Consider the following 14,934-nt stretch of genomic DNA (forward strand, 5'->3'; position numbering starts at 1 on the left):
TTCCATAGTTGGCATCTCGAGATGAGGAGTCACTTTTATCTTTCTCTTCCTCATTTTCTTCTGGGTGAGAGACAGACACCGAAATCTGCTGGTCATGTTGTTTATCAATGATTCCATTATCCTTTTCTGGGGATATTTCTTCATGAAGAGGATGTCTGAATTTTATAATCTTATCTGGAACCCAAAAGTTATGGTTTCCTGTAGAAATATAAGCAAACCCTCTCCTCCATCTTACGACCATGCTGGCAGCCACTCTTTTCTCAAATTGTCCTTGTGACATACTGGTTGGTCAGCAGGTGGCGTTGTGACCATACTCCAATGTTTAAAAGCTGGTGTTTCATTTTCATCATTTAAATTTAAAAAATTTAAGGTAAAGAGGGCTGAGGATAGTCTATTTCTTGGGGTGGTATACTGCCCTTCCCCCTTTTGTTTAAGAAGCATTTCTTATTATAGCTTGACCAGTACTATTTCCTGGTATTCCAGTAACATGACTAATTTGGTGAATTTTTAAAAATTCTTTACATTTATTAGAAATATATGCTGAACTGTGGTGTAAGTGCAGGTGCCACGGTGAGATAGCCGCGCAGTCTCAGGTGCAAACCCGCACCTGCAATTTAAAAAAGGCAAGAAACACATGACTACACATTACAAGATGGCGTGTAGCAAAGGTCTTTATTCCAAAGTGGGTTTTATACAATACTAGTCACGTACACACTTAATTTATAATCTACTAGTTTCACCATTACCTCATCTTACCTATCTAAAATTAAGTTTGGGGGTGACTTTGTGTTGCCACACCAGCACAACAATCACTTCTGCATTTTAAATTCCTTTCTAGACATTAACTAATCTTTTGAGCAAGCATATAAATAAAAATCACAAAGCTGCAGGGGAACAAAGATAATGGAAAAAGCCCTTCAAGCGTTCACTCAGTTTACCCAGAATGAAGTAACGACTGTGTTTCTCCACAGGGCAGAACACCTATAGACATTTAGACAATTATGTGTTTAACATTTGTCAACCCTCTGGCCCGTATCTCTGAGGAGGGGCGACATGCCCTTTGGCCTCAGGCTTAATGGTGCACAACTTCAGAGACTCAGCTTGTGGGCTTTTAACTCCTATCAAACTGGCCCTGTGTGTGCCTCGGGGGGGGGGGGTGTCCAGGCTTCCTTAACCTCTGTATTAGCAACAGCCGTTTTTAACTCATAATGGTATTTGGTTTTCCCATAATAGCAAAAGTTTCCAATAGATATGTTATTACTACATCAGCTTTTTCTGAAGATAAAGCGGTTGCCCATGAAAAATGGGAGTAGGTATCAATAGAATGATGAATATATTTAGTTTTACCAAATTCTAGAAATTGAGTTACGTCCATTTGCCAAATTTGATTAGATTTAAAGCCTTGAGGATTAACTTCTTGTGGTAAGGGAGGAGATACCATAGGTTGGCAAGTGGGACAAGACCTTATTATAGCTCTAGCTGATTGCCAAGATATTCCGTGTCTTTGTTTTAAAGATTTGGCATTAGAATGATGTAATTTATGTTCTTGTTGAGCTGTCAATCATATGATTTCCTTCATAAAAAGGTCCAGGTAAGCCTGAATGAGCTCTTATGTGTGTTATATATAAAGGATGTTGTCGAGCTATAATCAGGGCTTGCAACTGAATAAATAACTAATTTAACTCAGAGATGGTATCAGAAAGAGCAACTGTTTCAAAATTTTGTACTACTATTGTGCTACAAATTGAGTCACTCACAATATTTAGGACATTTTGTTTATAATCAGTTAGCAACATCACAATAGCAAACAATTCTGCCTTTTGAACAGAGTTATAGGGAGACTGTTCTACTTTCTGGACATTTGGTCCAATATATCGTGCCATTCCTTGTTTATTTGCATCAGTATAAAAGGTTAAAGCATTATCAATAGGCTCTTCCTTAATAATTTTTAGGTAATAACCAATTAGTCTTCTTAAGAAATTGAATTCTTTTGTCTTGGGGGTAATGATTATCTAGTACTTCTTCATGAGGGTTGTGGGGAAAGAACACGTGAGGAGAGTACGTGGCAATCCTTACGCATGCAGCCCTCCTATGTAATTACCTTAACTCACCACGCCTGTAATGTATAACCTTAATAAATAGCTATTGCAAAGGGGGCTCGGGGCTACCCTGCAACTAAGGTTAGCCCACCTCCCGCAAGCTTGTACTTCTAATCCATGTCACGCCTGGTTCCTTCCTGTGGCAACCAAGACTAGTGCCATAGGGGTCGCGACACTTCCTAATATAAGACCCACTGTTCCTGGAGAAAAGGGGCCATATACTCCTATAGGTAGTTTTTTGGGAGAGTCTCCATTGTTAATATCAACAGTAGTTAAAATAGGGAGGTCTAAAGCAGCACTTCCGTGAGTAGCATGAAATAAATCTTGCATCTGTGTTTTGTTAGCAGTTTTTAATTCTGATTCATTTGAGCATAGGCAAGTCCACTGTTCACTGGAAATTATTGCTGGGGGGAGTTGCTCATTTTGTTTGTCTATGGGCCTCGAGCTAGGCCCAGGTTGAAGTTTCCCTGCTCCTGAGTTTTAAGATGTTGCCATCCTTCTCTTTAACAGACCTACATTCATTAGTCCAATGACGCCCTTTGCTGCATCTGTGACACAGCCCAGATGGTTTTCAATTGTTTTCTTCTTTCTCTTGCAGCATTCCTTTCTAGTATGACCAATTTTGCCACAATTAAAACATTTAACTTTTCCATTGTCTGCCTTTAACATGGAAGCCAAGGCAGCAGCCTGCAAGTTAGCTTGAAATGTGCCTGACCCTACCTCTCTACAAGCACGAATATACTGATCAAGGGTAATACTCCCTTGACTTCTAACACCAGCCAAAGCTCTTTTACAATCCACGTTGGCGTTTTCAAAGACTAATTGTAAAAGCAACATTCTGCAAACTTCTTCTCCTGGTATGGAGCACTCTGTTGCCATCTGCAGGCGGGCAATGAATTCAGAAAAAGGCTCACTGTTACCTTTTTTGATTTTAGTAAAATTTTGTCTCACTTCTCCTTTTTCATCCAAGCGCTGCCAGGTCTTAATACAGACATCCTTAATTTGTATTAGAAGCTCTTGAGGATATCTTAATCGAGCTTCTACACTTTCTTGTTCTCCTGAGCCAGTTAACTGATCAAAAGTAAAGGAGGGAGGATTAGCAGCTCTATTACGACGTGCTTGCAATTTGGCTTCCTCCATCCACCAGGATCTATCTGTATTGAATAAATTGTCCTGGACTTAAGAGTGGTTTTTGCAAGAGTTTCCCAATCAACCGGTAAAAAGAAATGATCAGCACAATATGTATTTAAAATGCCAATTACATAAGGAGAATTAGGGCCATAGCCATGTACTACATCTTTCATATTCTTAAAATTTTTAATTCAATGTGTATATGCATGGGATTAGTGCGTTCATTTGCCTGAATTTCCCTAATAACCAGGAAGGCCATAGGGTCTTGTTTTGAGGGTTTAGATGATAGGGCAGATGAAGATGCAGGGGCATCATTCAAAATATTAAAAGTAGATGCCTTAATGGGAAAATGATATTTTGCCATGAAATGAGAATCTGAAGGATTATGCCAGATTGGGTATATACCTGGTGGAGATGAGGGTGACCAAGGGCCATCCTGCCACTTTAAGGGCTGCCTGGAAGCTGTAACAGGCGGTCTAGTTACTGAAGAAGCCTGAGGAGCCGTAGGAGGCGGTCTGGATTCAAAAGGAGGAGGAGGAACAGAAGCATAAGGAGATTTTGACTGCTGTTCCCTTTTCTCCATAGCCTGGATTTTACTATTAATATTCTGAAAGCCTTCAGTGAACAGTTTTTTGATATCTTGCATTTTCTGGCTTTCAATTTTAGATGTTGATTATCTAAATCACTAAAGTTAAAATCACTTTAAAATCACTAAAGTCAGTAAAATCATGGTCTAGATCACCGGAGAGTTTCTTAGCAGGGCTGACTGGGTAATCTGGCTCTGGGGTGCGCATAGGCTTGTCATAAGTTGGTTGTTCTGGAAGTGCCTCTTCCACCTGGTCCTCTGCCTTGGAAGGCGGAAGAGGAAGCTGGTCCTCCACCTGTGGAGGAGGCAATTCTCCGGCTTCTGAACTAGCCTCTGAGCATGACTGAACGGCTCTAAAGCAGCCAGAATCAGTTGAAAAGAGCCCCATACATCTCTGCTAATAAACTCTCCTCTTTGGTGCGTGCACCTTAACGCCCTACCAACTTTCTTCCAGACTTTCATGTTTAACTGGACCTCTATTTCAGGTGAAAACCAGTAACAGTGTTTCACCACCACTTGGAACAGTTCCCTCAGAATTTTAGTTCTCACCAGAACATTCATGGAACCAAGCAAAGTTTTGAGCATAGCAACATATTTATCCTCTAATGTCTGAGTACTCTGAATGTTCCCCATTGTTTAATTCTTTGCCAATGCCTGACGTCTCACGTACTTATAGTGCGACCAGAACCGTCAGGTTTCAAAGTCCGAAGCCTACTTTAAGAATTCACCAAAGTCAGCTGGAGAGCATTCCTGAAGAGGCCGGCTGTGCTGTCTGCACGAAGATTGTCCTGCTGCTCACCCGGAACCGGTCTTGCGATCCCTCCATCTCTGGCGGGACCCTCCTCGCTGTGCCAAAATGTTGTGTGAGGGGTTGTTTGGGTGGTTGATGATGTGTTGGTAGAACCTGCTTTTGAAATAGTGTAGGACAAAGAATGACTACAAGCTCTTGATGGCAAATAGCAAACTTCTTTATTTCTGACCAGCTTAAATAGCCAGTTCTGTACGTACACACTATTAATCTATAATCACACAGTGACTTCAAGGGTCTATTGTAAAAAATTGATCAATCTCTCCCTGGAACCTACTGCTCTACTGATTAATACACATTTTTCTAACTCTAAAAATAATAATTTCACAAAACATATTTTAACTATTTAACCTTTAACTGATAAGTCACAAGACCACAGCAGGAGAAAGAGTTGACTGTATCTCCAGTCTCCGGAGGCCCATGACCACCTGGAGGCAGAAACTCATTATCTTGCTAAACCACAGCTTGAAGGTTCCAAAGGCTTACTAATGACATGCCTTGCATGCATTAGCCTCTTGCTGTATCACTGAGGCTGGAATTTTACCTCCAAAGCCTTCAGGCTTAATGGCTGCCGTGTCACTGGAGCTGAACTTTTACCTCCAAAGCATCCAGGCTTAACAGCTTATTGTTTGAGTTCAGCCTAGGCCCCAGCGGTACTGTGTAAAGCAAGAAACTGGTACTGCTCTCTCTCAGGCAGGTGGGCACAAAGACATATAGGCTTTTAGCCTATACAGTCTTATTTCTGTGCAATGGTATTTCAAATGAAACTGGTGCACCAAATGAAGTTTGTAAATTAGGAATGGGTGCTCAATCAATTACTTCACCACTTGTGGTGTTAATAAGCATATAAGGGAATTGCCCTTTACATTTCATCCAATGTATCCAATTGTGTACCTCTATGAAAGAATGCATTTTACAAGGTGGTAATTCAGGATTGGATAACATATTATTATGCTGTATTTTAGCCAAAGAATAAGTCCTTAGCATATAAATTTCCTTTAATTCTTGATATAGGCTAACCCAAGGTTGGATTGTCATATTAAGACAATGTGATTGATCTCCACAACAAATAGGTGCGCCAGTCACTCCACTAGTATAATTAGTAATTACTATGCCTTCTTCCTCAAGCTTAAAAGGCCCTCTGGTGTCATAAGGACCTGGGAGCCAAGATGAATCATTAACATATATAGGCACAGTAGGTTCCAACCACCTTACTCCTCTTAATATAGAAGGGTTGGGGACATAAGTCTAATATTCAAACTTCTGCTTGTTTGTAGGAGCAGATAATAACTCAATTATAGCTAGAAAAATATTCACAACATTAACTTCCTGCTGTGTGTGATGTACCAAACCTTGAGACTCCTAACACAGCTTCTTCAGTTGTCCCTATGTCACTGCTCAAGCTCTGTTCATCTGGAATGTGGCAGCTCTCCTTTCTCTCCTTGAGGGTATTAGACGAATCTTTTTTAGGTTGGCTGCTACTGTCTTGGTGTTCTTCTTCTTCCTCCCCATTACTGAAGCAGAGTTCTTCTGGACTGTGCCAAAACTTCAAGTTCTTATTTGAAACCCAAAGTTTAGTGTTTCCTGTAGAAATATAAGCATAACCTCTTCCCCAACATATAACATTTGCCGGAACCCAAGCATCAGTTAAGGTATCCTTATAATAAACAGGTTGATTTAATGGGGCAGATGTTAACAGTTATCCAATGCTTAAATGTGGGAATCTCATAATCATCATTCATATTAAAAAAATTTAAAGTAAAAAGTGCTGAAGATATTCTATTTCTTGGGGTTATATTATTTTCTTCTCCCCCTTTTTTCTGTTTCAGCAGCATCTATTTTAATGTCCTATTTTGTCTCTCAATAATTGCTTTTCCTGTACTATTTCCAGGAATTCCTGTAATATGCTTAATATTATGTAATTTAAAGAAAGCTTGACATTTATTAGAAATATAAGCAGATCCATTATCAGTTTTTATGGTGGAAGGCTTTCCCAATACTGAGAATGCCTCCAGTAAATGAGAAATTACTGCATCAGCCTTTTCTGATAATGCCGATGCCCAGGAAAAATGGGAATACGTGTCAACAGAATGATGAATATGTTTTCCAAATTCTGGAAACTGAGTCACATTCATTTGCCATAATTGATTAGATTGTAAACTTCTAGGATTAACTCCGATTGGTAAATGAGGAGCAGTTAATGGTTGATAGGTAAGGCACGATCGAATTATTGTCCTGGCTGAATGCCAAGAGATGTTATGTCTCTTCTTTAATGCCTTAGCATTTGTATGGCGTAAGGTGTGTTCATGTTGAGCTGTTATCACAGACTCAATTAACTGATCTACTGCTTAGCTTCCTTCAGCTATGGGTCCTGGTAAGTTAGAATAGCTCAAACATGTGTGATATATAAAAGAAAATTTCTATTTCTGATTAACTGCTGCAATGAGGTAAACAACAGGTTAGGCTCTTCTGTATTGTTGGCAAAGTAACAGTTTCAATTTTTTGCACTACAAGGGTAGAATAAATCGAATCACTGACCATGCTTATTGCTTGGTCAGCATAATCAGTTAATAACACAATAACAGCATATAATTCTGCCTTTTGTACTGATGAATAAGGAGATTGCTGTACCTTTTGAGAATAAGGACCAACATAACTAGAAATTCCTAATTTATTGGCATCTGTATAAAAGGTCTGAGCATCAGGAATAGGCTTTCATTTAATAATTTTAGGTAAAATCCAAGAAGTATTTTTAAGAAATTGATTTCTTTTATTCTGGGGATAATGGTTGTCTCTGATTCCAACATAGTCAGACAAGGCTATCTGCCATTCAACATTTAACATAAGCAAGTTATTAATCTTGTTATTGGTTAAAGGAACTACTATTTTTTCAGGGTCTCTGCCCAATAGTTGTTTAAGTCTTTGACGACCTTTTAAAATTACTGAGGCCATCTTGTGAACATAAATCTCCATCTTTTTGGCTGCTTTATTTGATAAAAAGCACCAGTCAACAAAAGCTGTTTCTTGTATTATTAAACCTGTAGGAGAATGTATAGATGGAAATACATAAATACAAAAATTGCCACTTTAGGGCGGCGCCTGTGGCTCAGTGGGTAAGGCACCGGCCCCATATACCGAGGGTGACGGGTTCAAACCCAGCCCCGGCCAAAACTGCAACCAAAAAATAGCCGGGCGTTGTGGCGGGCGCCTGTAGTCCCAGCTACTTGGGAGGCTGAGGCAAGAGAATCGCTTAAGCCCAGGAGTTGGAGGTTGCTGTGAGCTGTGTGAGGCCATGGCACTCTACCGAGGGCCATGAGTGAGACTCTGTCTCTACAAAAAAAAAAATTTGCCACTTTACGATATGCGATTTAATTGAGCATCTTGAATATGCTCTTCTATCCATTGTAATTCTTTTTTTTTTTTTACTGTAGAGACAGAGTCTCACTTCATGGCCCTCGGTAGAGTGCCGTGGCCTCACACAGCTCACAGCAGCCTCCAACTCCTGGGCTTAAGCGATTCTCTTGTCTCAGCCTCCCGAGTAGCTGGGACTACAGGCGCCTGCCACAATGCCCGGCTATTTTTTGTTTGCAGTTTGGCCGGGGCCGGGTTTGAACCCGCCATCCTCGGTATATGGGGCCAGCGCCTTACCGACTGAGCTACAGGCGCCGCCCCATTGTAATTCTTTTTCAGCCTCAGGAGTTAATGTCCTGGGGCTATTTAAGTTAGAGTCTTTCTGAAGAATAGAGAAAAGATTTTTAAGAGCATATGTGGGAATTCCCAATGTAGGTCTAATCTAATTTATATCTCCTAATACCTTTTGGAAATCATTTCAAATTTTAAGAGAGTCTCTTCGAATTTGAATTTTCTGTGGAATTATATTTTGAGCAGTTATACGATATCTTAAATATTCCCAAGGCTCTTGGCTTTGAATTTTACCGTCTGATATCTGAAGACCATATTCTTTAAATTTTAAAGAAGCTATTTAAAATAATTCTTGTAATTTTTTAGAACAACCAACAAAATATCATCCATATAATGTAAACATGTATTTTCAGGAAATTCCTTTCTAAGCTCTTCTAATGGCTGATCTACAAACAACTGACACAAGGTGGGGCTGTTAAGCACACCTTGAAGCAAAACTCTCCAATGAAATCTTTTAGTTGGCCTGTCATGATTTAGGGCTGGTATGGTAAAAGCAAATCTTTCTGCATCCTGAGGCCACAAGTGAATGTTAAAAAAGCAGTCTTTTAAATCAATGATAATTATAGGATAATGTTTTGGAATTAATGTTGGATTTGGGATCCCTGGTTGCAAGGCTCCCATTGGTTCGATAATGGCATTAATTTTTCTTAAATCAGTTAACATTCTCCATTTACCAGACCTTCTTTTTAATAACAAAGACTGGACTATCCCAACCACTGGAGGTTTCTTGAATGTCATCTGCTTAGAGCTGTTCATCAACTGATTGATGTAGTGCTTCTAATTTTTCCAGAGGGAGGGGCCAGTGCTCTACCCAGATTGGCTTATCTGTTTTCCATTGCAAGGAAAGGGCGAAGAGCTGTGCAGGGCCCCTTAGTAAAAATCCTCTGAGACAGCTGGCAAACCTAGTCCTGTTTTTTCATTTCCTATACAGGTTACTTCAGGCTCTCGTACCGAAGTAGGGTGCATAGGGTCATAGCCTATGTTAAGCATTGTATTCTTAGCAGCATTAGAAACAGTGGGGATTGTTAGTGTAGCTCCCCATTGTTGCAATAAGTCCCTTCCCCATAAGATAATGGCTATGGGAGCAATGTAGGGATGTAAGCTAGCTGCTTGTCCTTCTGGCCCTCTGCATTCTAAAGAAACTGCACTTTGTTCTATGTTTGACATAGTTCCTAAACCTACAAAAATGGTTTTAACTTTGACTTTTGGCCAGCCTTCAGGCCACATGTAAGAAGCTATGATGGAAACATAAGCTCCTGTGTCTACCAAGCCCTTAAAGTTTGATTTTGTCTTTCGAGAATGGCCTGTCCTATACTATTACCAGGAATTCCAGTAATATGCTTTATATTATATAATTTTTAAAAAGCTTGACATTTGCTAGAAATATAAGCAGACCATTATCTGTTTTTATAGTCAAAGGTTTATCCATGACTGAAAAGGCTTCTAATAAATGAGAAATTACAGCATCAGCCTTCTCAGGTGTCATTGCTAAAGCCCAAGAAAAATGAGAGTAAGTATCTACAGAATGATGGATATATTTTAATTTTCCAAATTCTTGAAACTGAGTAACATCTATTTGCCACAATTGATTAGATAATAATCCTCTAGGATTGACTCCATAGGTAAATGTGGAGCCATTAAAGGCTGACAAGTAGGGCAAGAGCTATAATACGCGTATATAAGAGCGTATTATAGCTCTTGCAGTATGCCAAGAAATGTGATGTCTTCTTTTTAAAGCATGAGCATTAGTATGATGTAATGTATGCTCATGTTGAGCAGATAAAACTGAACCTACTAACTGATCAATAGTTTGCCCAATGAAATGGGTCCTGGTAAATTGGAGTGACCTCTAACATGAGTTATATATATATATATATATATATATATATGATAAGATCTATTTCTAATTAACTGCTGTAGGCATGAAAACAATAAAGTAAGTTCTTGTTAATTAAATGGCAAAATAACAGTTTCAATAGTTTTTATATTATGAGAATACTGTGAATCAGAAATAATGTTAAGAGGACAATCAGGAAAATCTGTTAGAAGTAATATAATAGCAAATAGCTTTGCTTTTTATTCAGACGAATAAGGGGATTGTTGTACTTTATGAGTATGAGGACCTAAATATCCAGACAATCCTATTTTACTTGCAGCCATGTAAAACGTTTGTGCATGTGAGATGGGTTCTAATTTTACTATTTTAGGCAAAATCCAAGAAGCATTTTTTTTTTTTTTTTTGCAGTTTTTGGCCAGGGCTGGGTTTGAACCCGCCACCTCTGGCATATGGGGCTGGCACCCTACTCCTTTGAGCCGCAGATGCCACCCTGAAGAATTATTTTTAAGAAATGGAATTCTTTTATCTGGAGGAAAATGACTGTCTATTATTCCAATATAATTTGATAATGTAATTTGCCATTCATTATTCAACATAAGTAAATCAGAAATTTGATTATTAGTTAGAGCGACAACAATTTTTTCAGGATCTCTTCCCATTAATTGTCTTAAGTGCTGTCTTCCTTTTAATATTATAAAGGCCATTTTTTTGTAAGTAGGTTTCCATCCTTTTGGATGCTTTATTAGGTAAAAAGCACCATTCAACAAAGGCTGTTTCTTGCACAATCAGTCCTGTAGGAGAGTGAGTTGATGGAAAAACAGATATAAAAATTATTGATTTGAGAGATTCGGTTTAATTGAGCATCCTGAATATGTTCCTAAACCCACTGTAATTCTTTTTCAGCCTCAGGAGTAAGCTGTCTAGGGCTGTGAAGATCAGGATCCCCTTCCAAAATGGAAAATAAATTCATAAGAGAATAAATGGGGATTCCTAAAGTTGGCCGTACCCAATTAATATCTCTTAATAATTTCTGAAAGTCATTTAGAGTTCAAAGAGAATCTGTTCTATTGTGCGCTTTTTGAGGAACAATATTTTGAGCAGTAATGCAATATCATAAATATTCCCAAGGTTCCTGAGTTTGAACTTTATCTTCTGCCAATTGAAGACCATATTCTTTAAATTTGGAACATGCTAATAGGTATAATTCTTGTAATTTATTAGGGCATGGATGAGCCAACAATATATCATCCATATAATGTAAACACGTGTCCTCTAGAAAAGATTTCCTAAGTTCTTCTAAAGGTTGATCTATAAATACCCTGTTTCCCCGAAAATAAGACAATGTCTTATTTTAAGGTGTGCTCCCAAAGATGCACTAGGTCTTTTTTTCAGGGGACGTCTTATCTTTCCTGTAAGTAGGTCTTATTTTCGGAGGATGTCTTATTTTCAGGGAAACAGGATAGGTGACACAAGGTGGGGCTGTTAAGCATACCTTGAGGCAATACCTTCCAGTGAAACCTCCAAGTGGGCTTTTCATTGTTTAAAGCAGGAACAGTAAAACATTTCACATCTTCGGTTGCAAATGAATATTAAAAAAGCAATCTTTTAAGTCAATAATAATTATAGGATAATGTTTTGGTATTAAAGTTGGAATTCTGGGTTGTAAAGGACCCATTGGTTGAATGACTGCGTTAATTTTTCTTAAATCTGTTAACATTCTCCATTTGCCTGATTTCTCTTTAATTACAAATATTGGGGAATTCCATGAACTGGTCATGGGTTCAATATGTCCAGCTTGTAATTGTTCATCAATTAATTGATGTAATGCTTCTAATTTTACCAAAGGAAGAGGCCACTGTTCCACCCAAACCAGTTTATCTGTTTTCCACTGAAAGGAAAAGGCAAAGCACTGGGCAGAGGTCCCTAAGAAAAATCCTCTGATAAAGAAGGAAGCCCCAGGCCTTTTTTATCATGGCCAATTAGTCATTTCGGGCTCTCTAGAAGAGCTGGGCTGAGTTAGACCGTAGCCCATATTAAACACTATATTTTTAACAGCCTTTGAAATTGTAGGCATAGTGAACGTAGCTCTCAAATGCTGTAATAGATCTTGATCCCACAAGGTAATGGCCATGGGTGCAACATAAGGGCGGATACGAGTTGCTTGTCCTTCAGGTCCTTGACAATGTAAGTCAGAAGTACTTTGTTCAATATTAGTCATTGTTCCAAGTCTGACAAAAGCAGCTTTTACTTGAGCTTTTGACCAACACTCAGGCCACATGTGAGAAGCAATAATAGAGACATCTGCTCCTGTGACCACTAGCCCCTCAATTTGAATATTATGTTCAAATGTCACCTTACATTGAGGGTGAGCATCATTTAGGAAATTATGCCAAAAAACATGTTTTCCTGTGCTTTCAAAATCACCTTCCCTGGTAAAAGGCGCTGTTTTGCCTTTATGATATGGTAAAATTAATATTTGAGCTACACGATGTCCTATAGACAATTGGATATTTTTTGTGGCTGAAGCCATTATTAAAATTTCTTCCTTGTAATCTTCATCAATTATTCCTGGGTGTGCACAAAGTCCTTCCATAGTAAGGACTTTTCCTAGTATAAATCTGACAGACCCTGAAGGTATGGGACCACAAATTCCAGTGGGTAATTTTTTAGGAGATTCCCCACTGTTAATTTAACATCTGTTAATATAGGGAGATCCAAGGCTGCACTTACTTGAGTGGCATGAAATAAATCCTGGACATGGACTTTGTTAACAGAACCTAGTTCTGATTCATCTGAGCGTGAGCCTGGCCATCGTTCACTGGAAACTGCTGAAGAAGAGAGCTCGACTTGTTTGTCTGGGGGCCTTAGCTAGCCCTGCATTGGAGTTTCCCTGATTCTGGGTAAAAGGCAGAATATTGCCATCTTTGTCCTTACTTGAGCGACACTCATTTGGCAATGTCTGCCTTTACCACACCGGCGACAAAAGCCTGGCAGCTTGGTCTTGGTTTTAGTTTCACTTTTACCTTTTCTATATTCTTTCCAAATGTAGCCTAATTTTCCACAGTTGTAACATTTAGATCTCATAGTACTGGGCTACAAAGCTGAGGCTAACAAATTAGCTTGGAAAGTGCCGGATCCTACCTCATGACAAACGTGAATATTTTGATAAATGGTGACATTATCCTGATATTTGAGTCCAGCCATGGCTTTTTTGCAATCATTGTTAGCATTTTCGAAAGCCAGTTGCAGGAGCAACATTTTTTGGGCATCTTGTCCAGGCACTGATCTCTCAACTGCTGATTGTAATCGAGCAATAAATTCAGTATATGGTTCATTGTTTCCTTGACATATTTTTGTGAAAAATTGTCTAATCTGCCCCTTTTCATCGAGATGCTGCCATGCAGTAAGGCAAATATCTTGAATTTGAGCCAATAATTCATTAGAATACCATGTTTGAGCATTTATACCATCAAAGGCTCCAGTTCCTGTTAACTAATCAAAGTTAAAAGTAGGAGGATTTTCAAGTCTATTACGACAAGCTTGTTTTTTTGCTTCCTCCATCCACCAGGACTTAAATTGAATGTATTGTCCTGGGCTCAAAGTAGTCTGTGCTAAAGTATCCCAATCTACAGGAATAAGTAAATGGTTTGCTCAATAGGATCTTAAAATCCCCACAACATTCGTTGAGTTAGGGCCATAAGTATGAATAACATCTTTTAATATAGTTAAAACTTTTAGTTGAATAGGAACATGACTAGTTTGTATCTGCCCATCCTCAAGTGCTTCCCTAAATAGCGGGAAAGTGAAAGTACTGGTGGATTGAGCATTAGAAGCTTGGGGCAGTGCTGAGGAAGACTTGGAATTTTGGATGATATTAAAAGTTGCCGGATCAACAGGAAAATGGAGTTTAGAAACGAATTGAGAATCTAGAGGATTTGGCCACACTGGACAGCAACCTGGAAGAGCAGTGGGGGGTCAAAGGTTTATCTTGTAAAGGTGGAAAATACTTACTTTTGGGGGGTTTTGAACAACGTTTCTCAATGGCTTGGCAACGTTGGGTTAACTTTTTCTTAGTTTCAGTCATGTCCTTGCTATCAGAAAAACTGGTTATAGTATGATCTGAGTCACTTTTGGTTGGATCTTTCTCTGACTCTTTTTTTTTTTTTTGTAGAGACAGAGTCTCACTGTACCGCCCTCGGGTAGAGTGCCGTGGCGTCACATGGCTCACAGCAACCTCTAACTCTTGGGCTTACGCGATTCTCTTGCCTCAGCCTCTCGAGCAGCTGGGACTACAGGCACCCGCCACAACGCCCGGCTATTTTCTTTGTTGCAGTTTGGCCGGGGCTGGGTTTGAACCCGCCACCCTCAGCACATGGGGCTGGTGCCCTACTCACTGAGCCACAGGTGCCGCCCTCTCTGACTCTTTCTTAACTTCTGGACTTTCTGGTTCATCATACACAGGCTCTCCTACAGTCTGTCCCTCTTTCAGAGGTGGGGGGAGGGAAATTTTCAAGACATTCTTCATCGGAACTAGATTGTAAGGGTTCCAATGCCAGAGTTACCAAGTGATAGGTGACCCAAATATCTCTACTTATACATTCTTACCTCTGATGGGCACGCCTAACAGCTTTGCCTACACTCTTCCAAACTTTTAAATTTAACTGATTTTTCTTTTCTGGAATAAACCAGTAGCAATGTTTAGCTACTACCTGAAACAGTCCTTGCAAGGTCTTTGTTTTAACAGTGGTGCCTCTAGACTTTAACAGGGCCA

Source organism: Nycticebus coucang, chromosome 1 (assembly GCF_027406575.1).
Source record: "Nycticebus coucang isolate mNycCou1 chromosome 1, mNycCou1.pri, whole genome shotgun sequence".
NCBI lineage: Eukaryota > Metazoa > Chordata > Mammalia > Primates > Lorisidae > Nycticebus > Nycticebus coucang.